The 21,610-nt window shown below is 38.5% G+C and overlaps 1 protein-coding gene across 1 annotated transcript in view; it reads right to left on the bottom strand.

The window, feature by feature from the left end:
* Nucleotides 1-21,610, bottom strand: part of myocd (myocardin) — a 172,213-nt gene that overhangs the window by 108,030 nt on the left and 42,573 nt on the right. The window lies entirely within an intron of this gene.

The following is a 21,610-nucleotide window of genomic DNA, read 5'->3' as shown; positions in this document are numbered from 1 at the left end:
TTTCTACCCAAATCCTGGGTTGAGCCTTTTGGGTCAATTTTTGGGTTATTTTTTCAGTATTTGGGTAGTTTTTGTGTTACCCAGATCCTGGGTCAGATGGAACAACCCAGGGTTGAGTTATTTATCGCAGGCTTTGAGAGCAGTGCAGCTCCATCAAATTGGTGCGTGTCTTCAGTAAAATACAGGATTGTGTACATTTAATTTTTATCTATAAATTCATTATTATTCTGTATATCGTTTAATTTTATGCAAAGCAACATACAGCGGCGCGATGTGAGTCGTCTCAACAAGTGTCGCGTCAGTCTTTTTGCGTGATGGAAATGCCTGATGTCTTGCATAAAATCTTATGATTTTATTAAAAAAAAGATCCAGAATATAAACGCTTAGAAAGTTTAATATGTTCTCAGAAATGTACACTGAAAAATAGTTGAGGATTTAAGTTAATCTGTAAACATATATTGTTTATATATGTATTGTATATAATATATATATTGTAAACATATATTGTTTATATATTACTTCATATATGTATGAAGTAAAATAATAATAATAAAAGCTAGTACTATAGTAAAAATTAATCAACCAAATATTATGGGTTAAATAGACAACCCAATTTGCTGGGTAAAATTGTTAAAACCCAGCCCTAGGGTTAATAACAACCCAAATTGGGTTATTTTTAACCCAGTGTTTTTTAGAGTGTTCTGAAGGGAACCAGAAATGGTTCTTCTACAGCAGCACACCCTTTTGGAACCTTTATTTTAAGAGTGTAAGAAGCAACTTTAGCCTTGAATTGAGGCCAGAGAATGTGTTTCTGAACCAGACAGGACCGTTTGCTATTGACTTTCCTTGAAATCTGTTTTAGCAAGAAGATATTCAGCAGTGACTGAAGCCTAACTTTTAGTTTACGAAGCATAAGCTCGTTTAAATTCTCATAATGAGCAGATCTTATACACACACACACACACACACACACACGCGCGTGGAGTGTTCGGTAGCTCTGAGCGCCTCCACAATGTGTCCTTATGAAAAACGAGGCCTTCGGTTTCCTTTCCACGAGCCAAGACTTCTTTACACACCAACTACAGAAACAAACCGCATAGGGCACTCCAAACATACATCTCTGTTTTCTTTAATAAGCTGTGTTTTCAAAACCACTAAGATGTCTGAAGGACATTAATTCCCTAAAAATGTCACGGCTTGTAAAAATACTCTTGTTATCAAAACCACGACGGACAATTTATTGCACATTTGACAAGCCAAAGAGCCACAGCACTGATACAACCTCTGAAATAATGGAGTATAATGGAGTATAATGGTCAAATTCATACAGCGTAGGTTTATGCTTTATAAATGAAACTGGTTATAGTCATGCTAACTTGACAATATGTTTCACAAGTTAAGAATGTTTCAGATGTGGGTGTTTTGACCTTGTGTAACTGTACACTGGGAAACACACACACAAGCTCAATGCAAATCAGAATTCACTTCCATAGAATTACACGAGTTGACGTTTGCGTTTGTCCCACACATACTGAAGAAAGACTCTTAACTGATGGGAAAGCCTTCAGTCCCGATGCAATATGTCTCCAGATAGCGTTTAGAGATGAAGACCGGGAATAAAACATGACACACACACACACTGATGATGAGCGCTGATGAATGTTATAAGCGTAGTTAAAGGCCATCGTGACAGAACTCATGATCATCTCTGCACTGGTCCGAGGACTGGAGTAAACTGAACTTCTGTTTTGGTTACTTGGAATCTTTTTATTCAAAGCGAATCATAGGACACCAATAGTTGGCATATTTCTCCTCATTATTTTATGAATTATGAATTATTTTACATTTGCATTGTGTGCAGTTTGAGAAGTAACTTGTTATTTTGATGCATAAATTGCACTTGTCCATATCCATATACAGTCAAACCAGAACTATAGTGTCCTGCACCCACTAGTAAAAGAAAATATATAAAAAAATATATATGCTGTCTGAATAATTTTTGGTTTGACTGCATATATATATATAAATATATATATCAGAGATGCACCAATACTAAATTTCTCCACCGATAGCCGATAATTCAGAATGATATCAGTCGATTCTTAAGGAAAAAAAATCTCTCCCAAATAATGCTGCAAACTATTCAGGAAACCTCTCATTTGGTGCACTATAATATTAGAGGTTAAAATTAACAACAGAGCTATTGTATTCAACTGATATTTATTTCCAGATATAATATTTACTTTAAACAAAAAAAAGCTGAAATGTTTGTATACAACTCAGTTGCACATAAGGTAGTTTTCATAAACACTTCTTCATGGCAAATGTATTCAAACATAATTAACAGTAAATAAGCTCATGTCTAGTGTTTGTATAGCTATCTAACGAACTGTGAACACTGGTTAACTCTCCTGAGGTAAACTCAACATTAAGTTATAGGGCCCTATCTCGCACCCAGCGCAATTGACTTTGTACAGCGACGCATGTGTCATTCCTATTCTGCTCCCGACCCACAGCGGACTCTTCCCTCCACAGACACACGCCGGTAAATTAGGGAATGAACTTGCGCTCCCGGGGGCGGTTCAGCGAAAAGAGGAGGCGTGTTCCGGCGCAAACGTTCCCAGGTGCTATTTTGCAGTTTCAGAAAACAATTCCGCCGAAAAATATTAACACACGAGGGAAATCATTGTTGTGTCCATGAAGATGTGAAAAATAGGCATAAATCTAGCTTACACATTTACCCAAATTATCATACAAGCTAATCTGGGTGTGTTTCTCCATCCCCAATGCCTGCTCCCCAATGCCTGCTCTTAAAGGGAATGTGAGATGACGCTCTGATTGGTTTATTTCACGTTGCGCCCAAACCACACCTATGAGTAATGAAGCGACTTCAGACCAACACATTTTAGATTTGCGAGACCCGCCAACTTGCGTTTCGCGTTTGATACTTGCGTTTCAGATCGTTAAAATAGGGCCCATATTGGCCCGTGCAGAGGATCTCTTTTCTCGGTATGGAAATCAACTCGAGCGAGCGCGCGCAGTCACTGCTGACTTGCCTTCGTCAGTTCGAGGGCAAGAGTGCGGTTCCACTGAAACTATTTCAGAGGCTTCTGGGGCATATGGCATCCACAGCCGCAGTAACGCCGCTCGGATTGCTTCATATGAGACCGCTTCAGCTTTGGCTTCGCGATCGAGTCCCGAGGTGGGCATGGCATCACAGCACGCTCCGAGTTCCAGTGACTCCGACCTGCCGTCAGACCTTCACCCTCAGTTTTCTTCAGGCCGGAGTGCCCTTGGAACGAGTTTCCAGGCATGTTGTTGTATCAACAGATGCCTCCACCACAGGTTGGGGCGCCATGTGCAATGGACATGCGGCCGCGGGCTCCTGGACAGGACCCCAGCGCCTTTGGCATGTCACTTGCCTCGAGTTGTTGGCTGTACGTCTTGCCCTGCACCGCTTCCATGCGTTGCTCAGGGGTCAACACGTACTAGTCCGATCAGACAATACTGCGACTGTAGCGAACATCAACCGTCAAGGTGGTCTGCGCTCCCGCCGTATGTCACAACTCACCCGCCACCTCCTCATATGGAGTCAGAAGCATCTGAGGTCGCTTCGAGCCATTTATATCCCGGGAGACCTGAACCAGGCGGCCGACGAGCTGTCTCGGCTTCGGCCTCTCGCTGGAGAATGGAGACTCCATCCCCAGACGGTCCAGCTGATTTGGGATCAGTTCGGGGACGCACAGGTAGACCTGTTTGCCTCCCACGACTCGTCCCACTGCAACCTGTTTTATTCCCTGACCGAGGGCACGCTCGGCACGGATGCACTGGCGCAAAGCTGGCTGCGGGGCCTCCGCAAGTATGCGTTTCCCCCAGTGAGCCTTCTTGCGCAGACTTTGCGCAAGATCAGGAAGGACGAGGAGCAGGTAATTTTGGTTGCCCCGTATTGGCACAACCGCACCTGGTTCCCAGAACTAGTACTCCTCACGACAGCACCTCCCTGGCCTATTCCTCTGAGGAAAGACCTGCTTTCTCAGGGATGGGGCACCTTATGGCACCCTCGTCCCGATCTTTGGAACCTCCACGTGTGGCTCCTGGATGGGACGAGGCAGGTTTGAGTACCCTACCACCAGCGGTGGTGGCTACCATCACTTCCGCTAGAGCGTCGTCCACGAGACATGCCTATGCGTTGAAGTGGAACCTCTTCGTCAACTGGTGTTCTTCTAAACATCTAGAACCCACGAAATGCCCGATCAGTGTCGTGCTTTCCTTCCTGCAAGAAGGGTTGGAGCGAAGGCTGTCTCCCTCCACCCTGAAAGTGTATGTTGCCGCCATTGCCGCACATCACGACGCAGTTGATGGTAAGTCTCTGGGAAAGCACGACCTGATCATCAGGTTCCTGAGGGGAGCGAGGAGACTGAATCCCCCTCGTCCTCCCCTCGTACCCTCTTGGGACCTCTCAGTGGTTTTAACTGCCCTGCAGAGTGCTCCCTTTGAGCCTCTGCAATCAGTCGAGCTTAAGTTCCTGTCAATGAAGACAGCGCTCCTGGTTGCATTGGCCTCCATCAAGAGGGTAGGGGACCTGCAGGCATTTTCGGTTGACGAAGCGTGCCTGGAATTCGGACCGGCTAACTCTCACGTGATCCTGAGACCCCGGCCTGGATATGTGCCCAAGGTTCCCACCACTCCCTTTCGAGATCAGGTGGTGAACCTGCAAGCGCTGCCCTTGGAGGAGGCAGACCCAGCCTTGGCACTGCTCTGTCCAGTACGTGCACTCCGTGCTTACGTAGACAGGACGCAGTGTTTCAGGACCTCAGATCAGCTCTTTGTCTGTCATGGTGGGAAGCTGAAGGGAAAGGCTCTCTCCAAGCAAAGGTTGTCTCACTGGATAGTGGACGCCATTGCTTTGGCTTACCAGCAGCAAGGTCGACCGTGCCCCCTTGGTGAGACGGCCCACTCCACTCGGAGTGTGGCATCCTCTCGGGCTCTAGCGCATGGCGCCTCGCTAACAGACATCTGCAGAGCTGCAGGCTGGGCGACACCTAACGCATTCGCGAGATTCTACAATCTCTGAGTGGAGCCAGTTTCTTCTCATGTACTCGCTTCAACTAGCCGGTACTAGATTCTGCTCAGGTGTCTTCGCTTGCTCGCCATTCCTCTCCACGGACGGGATACGTGCGATATTCTCCTCAGGTGAGCCTAATTAGCCCTGAGTCTCCTCCAGCACTGACGACGTCAACACCAGAGTTATGCCACTGGCAGCTTTCGCGCTTGGCTAGGTGCCTCCATGTGCATGGTTCCCCCTCTGGGCGACCCCCACATGTGTATTTCAACTGTAAGCCTCTCTGAGCATGTGTCTTTCCCTTGGCAAGCCACCTTGCCACCCCTGGGGTTGAAATATTCCACCTGCGGCTGGACACCCCAGTGATACTCCATATGCAGCCCCCCGGGGTCATATGTGTTTTCCAAGTCCCCCCCCTTCGGGCTGGGCATAATTGCATATTTCCTCTGAGATATGCTTCCTAGTGTACCTTGGTATTCCTGTGTTAAGTAGGACTCCTTCGTCCGTGCTAGTCTCACGACAGGGAGCTCAGACTTACGCAGGGCACTGGAAGACAGTCGAGAGGTGGCGTGATTAGACTGGGAACCCCATTCGTCGTCATCCGACGTAACTCGGAGTGACTACGAAAGGGAACCTCTCGGTTACGTATGTAACCCTCGATCCCTGAGTAGGGAACGGAGACGTTACGTCTCCCTGCCACTTCCGCTGTACCGCTGGAAACGCCTGAGTTCAGTCTCGGCTCCTCAGCGAAGACATATCTGCATGTTGCCGGCGTACTTCCTTATATACCCCCAGGGTGGGGCGGAGATACGCTATGCAAATTCCGCAGACCCATGGCATTTCATTGCCATTGGCTCGTTTTATATACTCGAAGATGACAGGCTTTCTAAGCGAAACCCCATTCGTCGTCATCCGACGTAACGTCTCCGTTCCCTACTCAGGGATCGCTCGTCAATGTTGATCGCTCGTCAATGTCAAAATGTTTGAGACCAATCAAAGCAAGCGAGATTTATGTTCACAAAAACCGAATCCAAACGTGACGCTTCACGATCATACAAGTAGCTAAACTAAACAGCTGTTTTTCGATCGAAGTTTTAAATGACCGACAGAAATAATCAGTTTGATCAAAGACAGTGGAAACTATAAGCTCAATTTAACAACACAAGCACCCTATTAAATATATTGCCATTATTATAATAAATATAATGTATACATGTATTTGTATAACATTACCTCGAATGTGTTAGAATATTTCCCCAGTATCAGCACTGGGACTTTTCACTGTTTGTATCACTCCGCTTGTCTGTGTTTGCGCAACTTGCATCATTAAGCCAGAAGGTGGCGACAAGTGACTGTCTTTATGAGTGAGCAATTGAACCATTGATTAAATGAACAGATTAGTCCAAAAACATTGATTAATTTAGGAAAGAAAAGTAGCTGAATCTGATCTTTGATGCTCATTCTAATTGCTCGTATGCCTCTGGACACAGAAGGATTGCATTGGTGTTTGTTTGAAATGTAACATCTATGCAAAATAATCCTTGAATCATTTCTTATTTAAGGCCATTCCCGTTTCGAATATGTGATTGTGTATTGTCAACAATAAGCATAAACATTCTGCATTTCCATTTTGTAGTGTGGATCATTCATTGCGACATTTAAACTGATTCACATGTTTAAAAATATCTGATAAAATACTTCATGCTACTGCCCACTGACATGCTTTTAAAGCTACTGTTGTCCATTTTTTTGGCCTTCAAAACACCTTAAAATGTCAAGATCAGGAAAATCTATATTTTCTCGAGGGAGCATGCCCCCGAACCCCCCTAGCAAGATCATTTTTGGGACCTCTGTATTTATAAAACCCTGCGTACGACCCTGCACCCAGTAAAGACAGTGATGCAGTGATCCCTTGAATAGTTGTCCAATTTTCATGTGTGGATGGACTACGGAATAGTCACTCGAAATTAATAAAAATTATTAATAAATAATTAAAAGCCAGTATTAATTGCAAAAACTGCACCTCTTCTGTGGCTAATTTTAATTTCATAATGATCCTTTTTCTGTGAAGTCAAGCAGCAAAAGTTAAGTGATAATGTGTAAATACTACTGGCCCATTTTGGGGTGAACTAATATGCAAGACTAGTCTTACATGTCACTGTTTATAACACAGAGCGTACATCCTTTGCTGGGACGCTTAAAAAAATATTGGGGGCTTAAATTAAGAGTATACCCACTTCTCCAGTCACCACTACATCACTGCATGAGACGGATTTTGGTAAATTGTACCGTATCTTTCAACATACCTTCTGATGTTCATGCATGTTTTTCTAGATATAATTTGTATTAAAGTGTAAGAAAAGACTGAGGCGCAACAGCGATCCGTCACGTCACGTTTAAGAGTGTCAAAACGCCATTTATTGTTTGAATTTTCGTGGTCAAATGTACAGAATTTGATCTGGGGTTTTTTTTCCAGATTTTTTCAGAATTTGATCAGAATTTGTCTTATCAGAAGTAACAGAGCACAAAGCTCTTTGCGATAATTGGACAAGAGGCGCTACAAATAATGTCTGATGTAGAGAAAAACCGTAGATCTGGCAACCCTGGCTTGATTCATAGGGTCAAATAAAGCCTGCATTAACGTCACTATTGTTAAACTGTTAAAGCCTTATTGTCACGTTAACTTGCCCTTAATTCAACACAAGAGATTTTCTTCACATACAGTATGAATAGCAGTCGGACACGTTTTTCCGCACCCTTTTGATTGACAGGATATAATCGGCCCTGATCATCGGCTGTTTTTAAACAATCGTCTGATGGCTGATAGCGAACATAAGAGCTTACACGGCCGATACCGATTATTGGCTGATACATCGGTGCATCTCTTACATATATATATGGACAAAAGTGTCGGGAAGAGCAGAAGCTCAAGCAGAAGATCATGTAGAGTCTGTGAAGATCATGTAAGTGCTGAGGCGTACGAGTGTGTAAAAGTCCCCAGCGCTCCGCTGAAGAGATCTGAACTTCCAGCACAGAAACTGTGCGAGCCTCGTGGACTGAGTTTCTGTTCATGAATGTGATGTTATTAAAGTCCCTGTTGGTTTAATGGTCAGCTGTCCCAATTCTTCTGTCCATATACTGTCAAAAACTTGTTCAGTCATTTCAACTCATTGTTTTAAATCTTGCCTAGTTGAATCTTGAATAACTTTAATAACAAAGGTGAAATTAGCCGCGTTTCCATTACCCTTCAAATTGCACAAATTGAAATTGCGAATTGAAAATACGCTTAATGGAAACGCGTCAATTTCGCAAAAACTCCCATATATCACAAAAAAGTTTTTCCGCTCGCATGAGGGGGTTTTTCAGGCAATTCGAAAAAGAAATATTTACAAAACTGCAATGGAAACAGTTTTTGCGCATTTACAGGTCACCTGACGTAGATGACGCGGTGTGTTTGGACAGAAGACGAGACAGAGCTCTTTATTAAATTCATATAAGACAAAATAATTAGAGGAATAATGGATTCTAAACCTCAAATAAATGCCACAATCAAGACCTGGAAGCAGATCTGAGGGAGAAACACCCAGAAACTCCTCATATGTGCATAAGTATAATAAGGGCCTTTCCATTAATGCTTGAAAACACACACACATCTCCTTCCATTAATAATAATGGCCAGTGCAGTGGCTGGGATATAGTACATAAACCCACCAGCGTCCGTTGCCATGGTTTTTGGAATGATTTACTGATCGCCAGAGGAAAAAATGAAGTTTTAGTCGCATAACATCGGTTAATGGAAACGCCGTCATTTCGCAATAGTTTTTTTGTCGACATTTAGAAAAAATCGCTAAATGTCGTTTTGCGCAAATCTGTAATGGAAACGCACCTATTGGTTCAGATATTTTGATGAGGCTATAACATTGTCCCTATAAATATTGAAATATAGTTTTCTGACATAACTCCTATTTGGAAACGAGTAAAACGCAGCTCCTCTCATGAATGAACTCATTTGTCGGCAGTTTTGTGGTGTGTTTTCTTTTCTCCTGTCTTTTTTAATCACGTCCCCCTTTCCTTCTCTTCTCCCCTTCATCTAAAACTGACCACCAGTCGAGTTGAGCATCTGCCAGATTTATGGGAGGCTTTCATTGCTGGCTTTATTTGTGTTGGGGAAACTCCAGGACTTCCAGAGATGAGTCTGAGAGAGAATTAACACACTGATGATTTTACTCTATTTATTATATAAAGACCCAATAACGGCTGTCAGTGTCTAATCTACTCAACTGCACTGCTTTATTATTATTTACTTTATTATACTTGTTTAACCATTATGAGGATATACTGTAAAATAAAAATATATCAAATACTTTTTTTGAATACATTCTTAATTTGAGCAATTACAGTCAATAAAATCAAATCAACATGAAATACACAAAACACACACACACACACACACACACACTCAATCCCACCCTGGAAAAACAACTTATTTTTGATGAGCGTAGTTAGGTAAGCTTTATTGTAGTTGATTTTCTTTTCTGTGTGTTAGGTTAATTACGTTGCTGTTTAATTTCGTTAGATTGGGTTTTGTTTGTTGTTTTGGGCCTTGGGTCTCTCTGACGGGAATACCACTCACTTCAGTTAATGGATCCTACTTTTTTGTTAAATCATTTTTCGTTTGGGCCATGGGTCCTTCTAACGAATCCTAACTGTTTATTGTTATTTACTTTTGTAATTCACATTATATTATAATTTATTGTATTCGCCTTCTTTGGTATTCGCCATTCGGTTCTCTTGATGTGACGGCCTGCTGGAAGCCTGTCGTACCTTCTTTCATTTATTGCGTCTCACCCCTAGCGGACGTAATAAGCATTCATATAAATATAATAACACTTCATTGTTCATCTGAAAACGTAATTCTACACATATTAGCAAGGATTTATGAAGAATTTATTTCTTTGACACCATTGCTGATGCAATTTACAAATATTTCTTGAGGTATTGAGTATTCCAATACAACACACGTCTTTTTGAGTTATTTCTCAGTCTGCAGCCTTCCACAAAAAAAGACAAAAAAGGAGGGAATTAGAATAAAAATAGTAATGATGTTTGTGGCTAAATATGCACCAGCAAAATCCATACGACAAATGAGCGAGGAAACAATAAAAAGTGCCACAGTGAGTCTGATGACAGGTTATATATTTAACAGGAATGTAAACCTGCGCTTCTGAGGAACGGCGTGTTTAATGACGGACTGATCAGAGGTATAGTGTGAATCTGAAATCTGTTGATCTGTTAGCAAAGAGCCATGTTTACAGAGTTTATCCTAAAGTAAACACACACAGCGAAAGCAAAAAGGTGTCATACAAGTTGTTGAATTACTTTCTAACAGAAGATTTGGCAGGATTTAGAGCTTTTGCCATTCTATAATAAACAATGGCATGGGTATATTGAAAATATTTACTTAATTCTGCAAAGTGACTTATGGCAACATGTGCTGCTAAACAGAACGTCAGGAGTGTTATGGCGTCAGGTACCATGGCCTGTGTAAATACTCTCTGTGCTCTTGTTTATAGGAAAGCCCGTCTGGCTTCAGCTCGGCTGTGACCTCAGGCTTCTCAACGGAAAAATCACACAAGTGTTTGCTAAGAGAACTACAGCGGTGACAGAGCGAGCCATGCTGTAAAAGATGTCCACGTCTCCATCATACCTAATAAACAGATCATGAAGAACATCTACATCTACACTGAGCTTTTCCATGTTCTCCAGAAGGACCTGAGATCATCAGCTGAACATCTACTTTATGTGTTTGGCACACGCTTTCATCCAACGCAACTTACATTGCATTCAAGACACACATTTGAACGGTTCATGCATTCCTTGGGAATCGAACCCGTGATCTTGGTGTCGCAAGCGCCATGATCTAGCGTTTGAGCTTCGGGAACAACATCTGGTCTTCATATGATCAATCACACACACTTTTATTTGATTAGTGACCTTGAAATAATACAGAATATGAACTATCTACTATAACTTTCTATTTACTTCCAGATTTAAAGGGATTTTTTTTTTTTTTTTCAGTGTTGGACCCCATTGTGTATATACTACTACTACTATTAGTAGTATCACTACAACTGCTATTAGTACAGCTATAACTACTCTTAACACCACAACTAGTACTAATGCTACTAATACTAGTACTAGAACTACTGCTACTATTACTGCTACTACAACTAGTTGTATAAGTACAGGGTGGGCCATTTATATGGATACACCGTAATAACATGGGAATGGTTGGTGATATTAAAGTCCTGTTTGTGGACTTCTAAATGGCCACCATGGTCACCACCCATCTTGAGGAGTTTGCCCCCTCACATATACTAATGTGCCACAAACAGGACTTTAATATCACCAACCCATGTTATTACGGTGTATCCATATAAATGGCCCACCCTGTAGTATCAATATGACTACTATTAGTACCACTAGAACCACAGCTTCTACTAGTTCAATTACTACTAATAGTACAACTAGAACTCCTGCTAGTATTACTATTATTACTGCTAGTACTACTACTACTACTACTACTACTAGAACTACTGCTACTACCAGAACTATTGCTGCTACTACTTCTATTACTACTACTACTACTACTACTAGTACACTACTACTATGGACACCTCGACATTTTGAACCACCAACCTTCCGGTTTGTAGACAACCTACATGAACCACTGAGCCACTGCCGCCCCACTATTGCTACTACTACTACTAGAACTATTGCTACTACTGCTACTACTCCTACTACTACTACTAGTAGTAGTAGTAGTAATAGTAATTACTCATATTATAGTATTACTCATACTAGAACTACTGCTGCTGCTACTACTGTTACTACAACAACTACTATCACTACGGCTGCTATTAGTACTACTATAACTACTGCTACATCTACTATTACTACTATTACTACTATAACTACTGCTACTACTTCTTCTACTAGTAATACTATAACTACTGCTACTTCTACTATTACTACTAGTACTACTATAACTACTGCTACTTCTACTATTACTACTAGTACTACTATAACTACTGCTACATCTACTATTACTACTAGTACTAGTACTACTATAACTACTGCTACATCTACTATTACTACTAGTACTACTATAACTACTGCTACTACTACTACTACTAGTAATACTATAACTACTGCTACTTCTACTATTACTACTAGTACTACTATAACTACTGCTACTACTACTACTACTAGTACTACTATAACTACTGCTACTTCTACTATTACTACTAGTACTACTATAACTACTGCTACTACTTCTTCTACTAGTAATACTATAACTACTGCTACTTCTACTATTACTACTAGTACTACTATAACTACTGCTACTACTTCTTCTACTAGTAATACTATAACTACTGCTACTTCTACTATTACTACTAGTACTACTATAACTACTGCTACTACTTCTTCTACTAGTAATACTATAACTACTGCTACTTCTACTATTACTACTAGTACTACTATAACTACTGCTACTTCTACTATTACTACTAGTACTACTATAACTACTGCTACTACTTCTTCTACTAGTAATACTATAACTACTGCTACTTCTACTATTACTACTATTACTACTATAACTACTGCTACTACTTCTTCTACTAGTAATACTATAACTACTGCTACTTCTACTATTACTACTAGTACTACTATAACTACTGCTACTACTTCTTCTACTAGTAATACTATAACTACTGCTACTTCTACTATTACTACTAGTACTACTATAACTACTGCTACTTCTACTATTACTACTAGTACTACTATAACTACTGCTACATCTACTAGTACTACTAGTACTAGTACTACTATAACTACTGCTACATCTACTATTACTACTAGTACTACTATAACTACTGCTACTACTACTACTACTAGTAATACTATAACTACTGCTACTTCTACTATTACTACTAGTACTACTATAACTACTGCTACTACTACTACTACTAGTACTACTATAACTACTGCTACTTCTACTATTACTACTAGTACTACTATAACTACTGCTACTTCTACTATTACTACTAGTACTACTATAACTACTGCTACTACTACTATTACTACTAGTACTACTATAACTACTGCTACTACTACTACTACTAGTACTACTATAACTACTGCTACTACTACTACTACTAGTACTACTATAACTACTGCTACATCTACTATTACTACTAGTACTACTATAACTACTGCTACATCTACTATTACTACTAGTACTTCTATAACTACTGCTACTACTACTACTACTACTAGTAATACTATAACTACTGCTACTTCTACTATTACTACTAGTACTACTATAACTACTGCTACTACTACTACTACTAGTAATACTATAACTACTGCTACTTCTACTATTACTACTAGTACTACTATAACTACTGCTACTACTACTACTACTAGTACTACTATAACTACTGCTACTTCTACTATTACTACTAGTACTACTATAACTACTGCTACTACTACTACTACTAGTACTACTATAACTACTGCTACTTCTACTACTACTACTAGTACTACTATAACTACTGCTACTTCTACTATTACTACTAGTACTACTATAACTACTGCTACTTCTACTATTACTACTAGTACTACTATAACTACTGCTACTACTACTACTACTAGTAATACTATAACTACTGCTACTTCTACTACTACTAGTAATACTATAACTACTGCTACTTCTACTATTACATCTACTATTACTACTAGTACTACTATAACTACTGTTACTACTACTACTACTAGTACTACTATAACTACTGCTACATCTACTATTACTACTAGTACTAGTACTACTATAACTACTGCTACATCTACTATTACTACTAGTACTACTATAACTACTGCTACTACTACTACTACTAGTAATACTATAACTACTGCTACTTCTACTATTACTACTAGTACTACTATAACTACTGCTACTACTACTACTACTAGTACTACTATAACTACTGCTACTTCTACTATTACTACTAGTACTACTATAACTACTGCTACTTCTACTATTACTACTAGTACTACTATAACTACTGCTACTTCTACTATTATTACTAGTACTACTATAACTACTGCTACTACTACTACTATTACTACTAGTAGTACTGGTACTGCTAATACTAGTACTACCTGAACTACTACTGCTAATACTACTATTACTACTCGTAGTAGTATCACTATGACTGCTATTAGTACAACTAGAACTTATTATTATTACTATTAGTACAAGTAGTACTACTGGTACTACTACTACTACTACTACTAGAACTACTACTAGTACAACAAAAACTACTGCTACTATTAGTACTATTACTACTATAACTACTGCTACTACTTCTTCTACTAGTAATACTATAACTACTGCTACTTCTACTATTACTACTAGTACTACTATAACTACTGCTACTACTTCTTCTACTAGTAATACTATAACTACTGCTACTTCTACTATTACTACTAGTACTACTATAACTACTGCTACTACTTCTTCTACTAGTAATACTATAACTACTGCTACTTCTACTATTACTACTAGTACTACTATAACTACTGCTACTTCTACTATTACTACTAGTACTACTATAACTACTGCTACATCTACTAGTACTACTAGTACTAGTACTACTATAACTACTGCTACATCTACTATTACTACTAGTACTACTATAACTACTGCTACTACTACTACTACTAGTAATACTATAACTACTGCTACTTCTACTATTACTACTAGTACTACTATAACTACTGCTACTACTACTACTACTAGTACTACTATAACTACTGCTACTTCTACTATTACTACTAGTACTACTATAACTACTGCTACTTCTACTATTACTACTAGTACTACTATAACTACTGCTACTACTACTATTACTACTAGTACTACTATAACTACTGCTACTACTACTACTACTAGTACTACTATAACTACTGCTACTACTACTACTACTAGTACTACTATAACTACTGCTACATCTACTATTACTACTAGTACTACTATAACTACTGCTACATCTACTATTACTACTAGTACTTCTATAACTACTGCTACTACTACTACTACTACTAGTAATACTATAACTACTGCTACTTCTACTATTACTACTAGTACTACTATAACTACTGCTACTACTACTACTACTAGTAATACTATAACTACTGCTACTTCTACTATTACTACTAGTACTACTATAACTACTGCTACTACTACTACTACTAGTACTACTATAACTACTGCTACTTCTACTATTACTACTAGTACTACTATAACTACTGCTACTACTACTACTACTAGTACTACTATAACTACTGCTACTTCTACTACTACTACTAGTACTACTATAACTACTGCTACTTCTACTATTACTACTAGTACTACTATAACTACTGCTACTACTACTACGACTAGTACTACTATAACTACTGCTACTTCTACTATTACTACTAGTACTACTATAACTACTGCTACTTCTACTATTACTACTAGTACTACTATAACTACTGCTACTTCTACTATTACTACTAGTACTACTATAACTACTGCTACTACTACTACTACTAGTAATACTATAACTACTGCTACTTCTACTACTACTAGTAATACTATAACTACTGCTACTTCTACTATTACTACTAGTACTACTATAACTACTGCTACATCTACTATTACTACTAGTACTACTATAACTACTGCTACATCTACTATTACTACTAGTACTACTATAACTACTGTTACTACTACTACTACTAGTACTACTATAACTACTGCTACATCTACTATTACTACTAGTACTAGTACTACTATAACTACTGCTACATCTACTATTACTACTAGTACTACTATAACTACTGCTACTACTACTACTACTAGTAATACTATAACTACTGCTACTTCTACTATTACTACTAGTACTACTATAACTACTGCTACTACTACTACTACTAGTACTACTATAACTACTGCTACTTCTACTATTACTACTAGTACTACTATAACTACTGCTACTTCTACTATTACTACTAGTACTACTATAACTACTGCTACTTCTACTATTATTACTAGTACTACTATAACTACTGCTACTACTACTACTATTACTACTAGTAGTACTGGTACTGCTAATACTAGTACTACCTGAACTACTACTGCTAATACTACTATTACTACTCGTAGTAGTATCACTATGACTGCTATTAGTACAACTAGAACTTATTATTATTACTATTAGTACAAGTAGTACTACTGGTACTACTACTACTACTACTACTAGAACTACTACTAGTACAACAAAAACTACTGCTACTATTAGTACTATTACTACTATAACTACTGCTACTACTTCTTCTACTAGTAATACTATAACTACTGCTACTTCTACTATTACTACTAGTACTACTATAACTACTGCTACTACTTCTTCTACTAGTAATACTATAACTACTGCTACTTCTACTATTACTACTAGTACTACTATAACTACTGCTACTACTTCTTCTACTAGTAATACTATAACTACTGCTACTTCTACTATTACTACTAGTACTACTATAACTACTGCTACTACTTCTTCTACTAGTAATACTATAACTACTGCTACTTCTACTATTACTACTAGTACTACTATAACTACTGCTACTTCTACTATTACTACTAGTACTACTATAACTACTGCTACATCTACTAGTACTACTAGTACTAGTACTACTATAACTACTGCTACATCTACTATTACTACTAGTACTACTATAACTACTGCTACTACTACTACTACTAGTAATACTATAACTACTGCTACTTCTACTATTACTACTAGTACTACTATAACTACTGCTACTACTACTACTACTAGTACTACTATAACTACTGCTACTTCTACTATTACTACTAGTACTACTATAACTACTGCTACTTCTACTATTACTACTAGTACTACTATAACTACTGCTACTACTACTATTACTACTAGTACTACTATAACTACTGCTACTACTACTACTACTAGTACTACTATAACTACTGCTACTACTACTACTACTAGTACTACTATAACTACTGCTACATCTACTATTACTACTAGTACTACTATAACTACTGCTACATCTACTATTACTACTAATACTTCTATAACTACTGCTACTACTACTACTACTACTAGTAATACTATAACTACTGCTACTTCTACTATTACTACTAGTACTACTATAACTACTGCTACTACTACTACTACTAGTAATACTATAACTACTGCTACTTCTACTATTACTACTAGTACTACTATAACTACTGCTACTACTACTACTACTACTAGTACTACTATAACTACTGCTACTTCTACTATTACTACTAGTACTACTATAACTACTGCTACTACTACTACTACTAGTACTACTATAACTACTGCTACTTCTACTACTACTACTAGTACTACTATAACTACTGCTACTTCTACTATTACTACTAGTACTACTATAACTACTGCTACTACTACTACGACTAGTACTACTATAACTACTGCTACTTCTACTATTACTACTAGTACTACTATAACTACTGCTACTTCTACTATTACTACTAGTACTACTATAACTACTGCTACTTCTACTATTACTACTAGTACTACTATAACTACTGCTACTACTACTACTACTAGTAATACTATAACTACTGCTACTTCTACTACTACTAGTAATACTATAACTACTGCTACTTCTACTATTACTACTAGTACTACTATAACTACTGCTACATCTACTATTACTACTAGTACTACTATAACTACTGCTACATCTACTATTACTACTAGTACTACTATAACTACTGTTACTACTACTACTACTAGTACTACTATAACTACTGCTACATCTACTATTACTACTAGTACTAGTACTACTATAACTACTGCTACATCTACTATTACTACTAGTACTACTATAACTACTGCTACTACTACTACTACTAGTAATACTATAACTACTGCTACTTCTACTATTACTACTAGTACTACTATAACTACTGCTACTACTACTACTACTAGTACTACTATAACTACTGCTACTTCTACTATTACTACTAGTACTACTATAACTACTGCTACTTCTACTATTACTACTAGTACTACTATAACTACTGCTACTTCTACTATTATTACTAGTACTACTATAACTACTGCTACTACTACTACTATTACTACTAGTAGTACTGGTACTGCTAATACTAGTACTACCTGAACTACTACTGCTAATACTACTATTACTACTCGTAGTAGTATCACTATGACTGCTATTAGTACAACTAGAACTTATTATTATTACTATTAGTACAAGTAGTACTACTGGTACTACTACTACTACTACTACTAGAACTACTACTAGTACAACAAAAACTACTGCTACTATTAGTACTAGTAGTAGTGGTAGTAGTATTATTACGACTGCTATTACTACAACTAGAGCTACATTACCACTGCTGCTGCTGCTCCTACTACTCCTATTAATAACAATAATTACATCAATAACATTCCTGTATCTCAAACCGTATGCATGGTGCTTGCAACACCAGAGTCTGGGTTCTGATTCCCAGGGAGTGAATGAACTGATCAAGAGTTCGTCTTGAATGCAGTGTAGGTCGGTTAGGATAAAAGCACCTGCAATATGCATGAATATAAAAATGATATCACACATTTATATGCTCAGGAGCAGTGGCGCAGCGTCTGGGCATGCAGGGTATGCACGTGCAAATGGGCCCGGGCCGATAGGGGGCCCGCCCGTGGGGACCTTTTAATTAAAACGAGGGAATTCATTTTTAATTTGTGGCCACAATAAATATAATTTTGTATGCATGTCATGTGTAGTAATTTCTTATTTCTCCGTAATGTCTAATTTCGCCGTCATTTAATGCGTCAGAAAACACAGTGTGAGAGGTTACTAGCGGCTAGCTACTTGAACATTAAGGAAGGTCAAGTACAAACATAAAGGTGGGACCTTAAAGAGAAAAGACAAGGTGGAGAATTTAGTGAAGTTAGTCACGACACAAAAACTACCCAAAATAGACAAATCTCTGGGATGACAACAGTTCAAGATCTGGCCAGTTTTTTGAACTCTATCACATCTAGCTTCAGTGACATGTGCACCGTTTCAGTTCTCTTTCTTACCATCCCTGTTACTGTTGCTTCAGCGGAGCGCTCATTTTCAAAACTGAAGCTAATAAAAAATGATTTGCGGAGCACCATGTCGCAAAACAGACTATTGGGACTGGCAATTCTTTCCATTGAGAACGCACAAAGCCGTGAATTAAACACCAATGACATCGTGGATGAATGTGCCGAAAGAGAGGCCCGGAGAATGCAACTAAAATGAGCGAGTAGTTTTATGTTTTTACATTTTGGGCCGCCGTGCCAAGATCAGTAGTTTATTATTGACATTGGCTGGTTGTTTTATACTTGTTTTTGTTCCGTTCTGGTTGTGAAAAGTTGTTGGGTAGAGTGTTTTTTTATGGTATTGTTTGGTATGGTATTTTCTTGATACACTACAGTGAACGTCTATAAATGTCTCGTTAGGGGTAAATAAATGGGGTTAGGGGGGCCCGTACATTTTTTTTTTGCGTATGGGCCCGAGATTGACTTGCTCCGCCACTGCTCAGGAGTATATTTTATACATCCTACACTATATAGTCCGCAACACACGGCTGGTCATGTGTTGTATCCCTGTACATTATTTACCCATAATGCACCTTATATATTACGGTATACTCTGAAGCACAAGCACAGAACTGACTAGCCCTGGATTTCAATTGAACTTTGAGATGTTCACCGTCGGATTATTGAGGTTATTAATAGCAGAATGTGCTAAACATCAGAGCAAACTTTTTTGTGACTTTACCTTTTTATGACCAATGTGGTTTAGTCTAGAAGGCCCTTAAAAGCTGCGGATGACAGGTGATGCATACAGCGTTTCGGAGTGACTTATGAGAGATTAGCTATGTAAACCCACGCTGAAAGTTAAGAGGTTAACCATCTCAACAAACAGAGATGAGTTTGAGCTACACACAACACACACACAACACACACACAACTCGTGCTTGCCGTCGCATTTACAAACGCAGCGCTGGCTTTGATGAATCTGTGCATATTTTCAGACCTCCACTTCTGAGTCGCTGTCGTATCGCGAGGAGCCAAACCCTTAACATTTCAAACAGACCGTTCTGTGTTACAAGCGACTCTTGGCAAAAACCAAACACGTTTTATAGTTGTAATGAGTGAAACAGTTTACATTTCTAAGTTTAAGAATGTAGACTTTTCTTTAACCTGACCTTTTCTGTTATTTTAAATGATCCTTTGCTTTGACTCAACCCAGTGCACCCAATAGCAACCACTACACGCTCGTTCGCTCACGGGAACTCAGTATGAGACTTATATAATCTGCCCGGTAACAGCGCTGACGCCAAGCGTAAATACAGCTGAACCACTTTTGTTCTTCTTGTTTATTATGTATATTTAATGTTCACACTGAGCCTAGACACTAGAAAGAAAGACAGTCACAGTTCCACTCAAAGTTCAACAAGACAAAAATAACTCAAAATCCACAGATGCCACGACTGAGTAACTCAAACCAGGATCAGTAATCCCACAGTTCGACAGGTGGAGCGTTCGTCCTAACAATATGCATTTTACAATCTTTTAAAGTCATCATGAAGGGGAATTTGCGCTGGTCTTTTCTTCCCTATTGTGACGTATATCTAACCCTAAGCCCTTATAGTGCACTAACCGTTAGTCTAACCGTTAATTTTAATATATACTTTTATTTATATATTTACAATTAAATCAAACAACGACTAACCGTTAGTAAATTAGACGAGGCTTAGTTGACTGGAATTTTATTAGTCGTTTAGTCGCAGATAAAAAAACTCGGAAAAGTGTTGAAATCCCGCCGGCTGTGACGGACAGATCGTTAACGGCAGGAAATCCAAACATTCGTCATTCATTTACCGACCTCAAATAAGCTAATATCACTTAAACATGTCAGTAGTAGCAACTTTACAAGTCCGCACGCACTAATGTTAACTGGATAAATGTGTGCTTTTATTAGTGTTTGTGTAGAGAGTGTGTTTATAACCCTAACCCTCACAATAACAACAAAACGTTTTATTTTAATAATGTTGCTTTCTGTTGATTCGGTCTTGAACTTGAGCGCATCATTTAAATAACACAGAAAACATTACCAATAAATTATTAAAACGTTTAGACAATCTCAATCTGCTTGTTTCCACGACACATTCATGATCATTACGCTTGCCGGTGCGCTGTGGCTTTATGTGTGCGTTTGTGCGCGGATTAGGCTATTCGTATTTTATATAGGCAATTAAAGGCGCATTATTATGATTTACGGCTTATTCATATAAACTAGGGCTGTCAAACGATTAATCGCATCCAAAATAAAAGTTTGTGTTTA

Source organism: Squalius cephalus, assembly GCF_949319135.1.
Source record: "Squalius cephalus genome assembly, chromosome: 19".
Classification (NCBI taxonomy): domain Eukaryota; kingdom Metazoa; phylum Chordata; class Actinopteri; order Cypriniformes; family Leuciscidae; genus Squalius; species Squalius cephalus.
The sequence above is the reverse complement of the archived record's forward strand: the minus strand, read 5'-3'. Positions and strand labels throughout refer to the sequence as shown.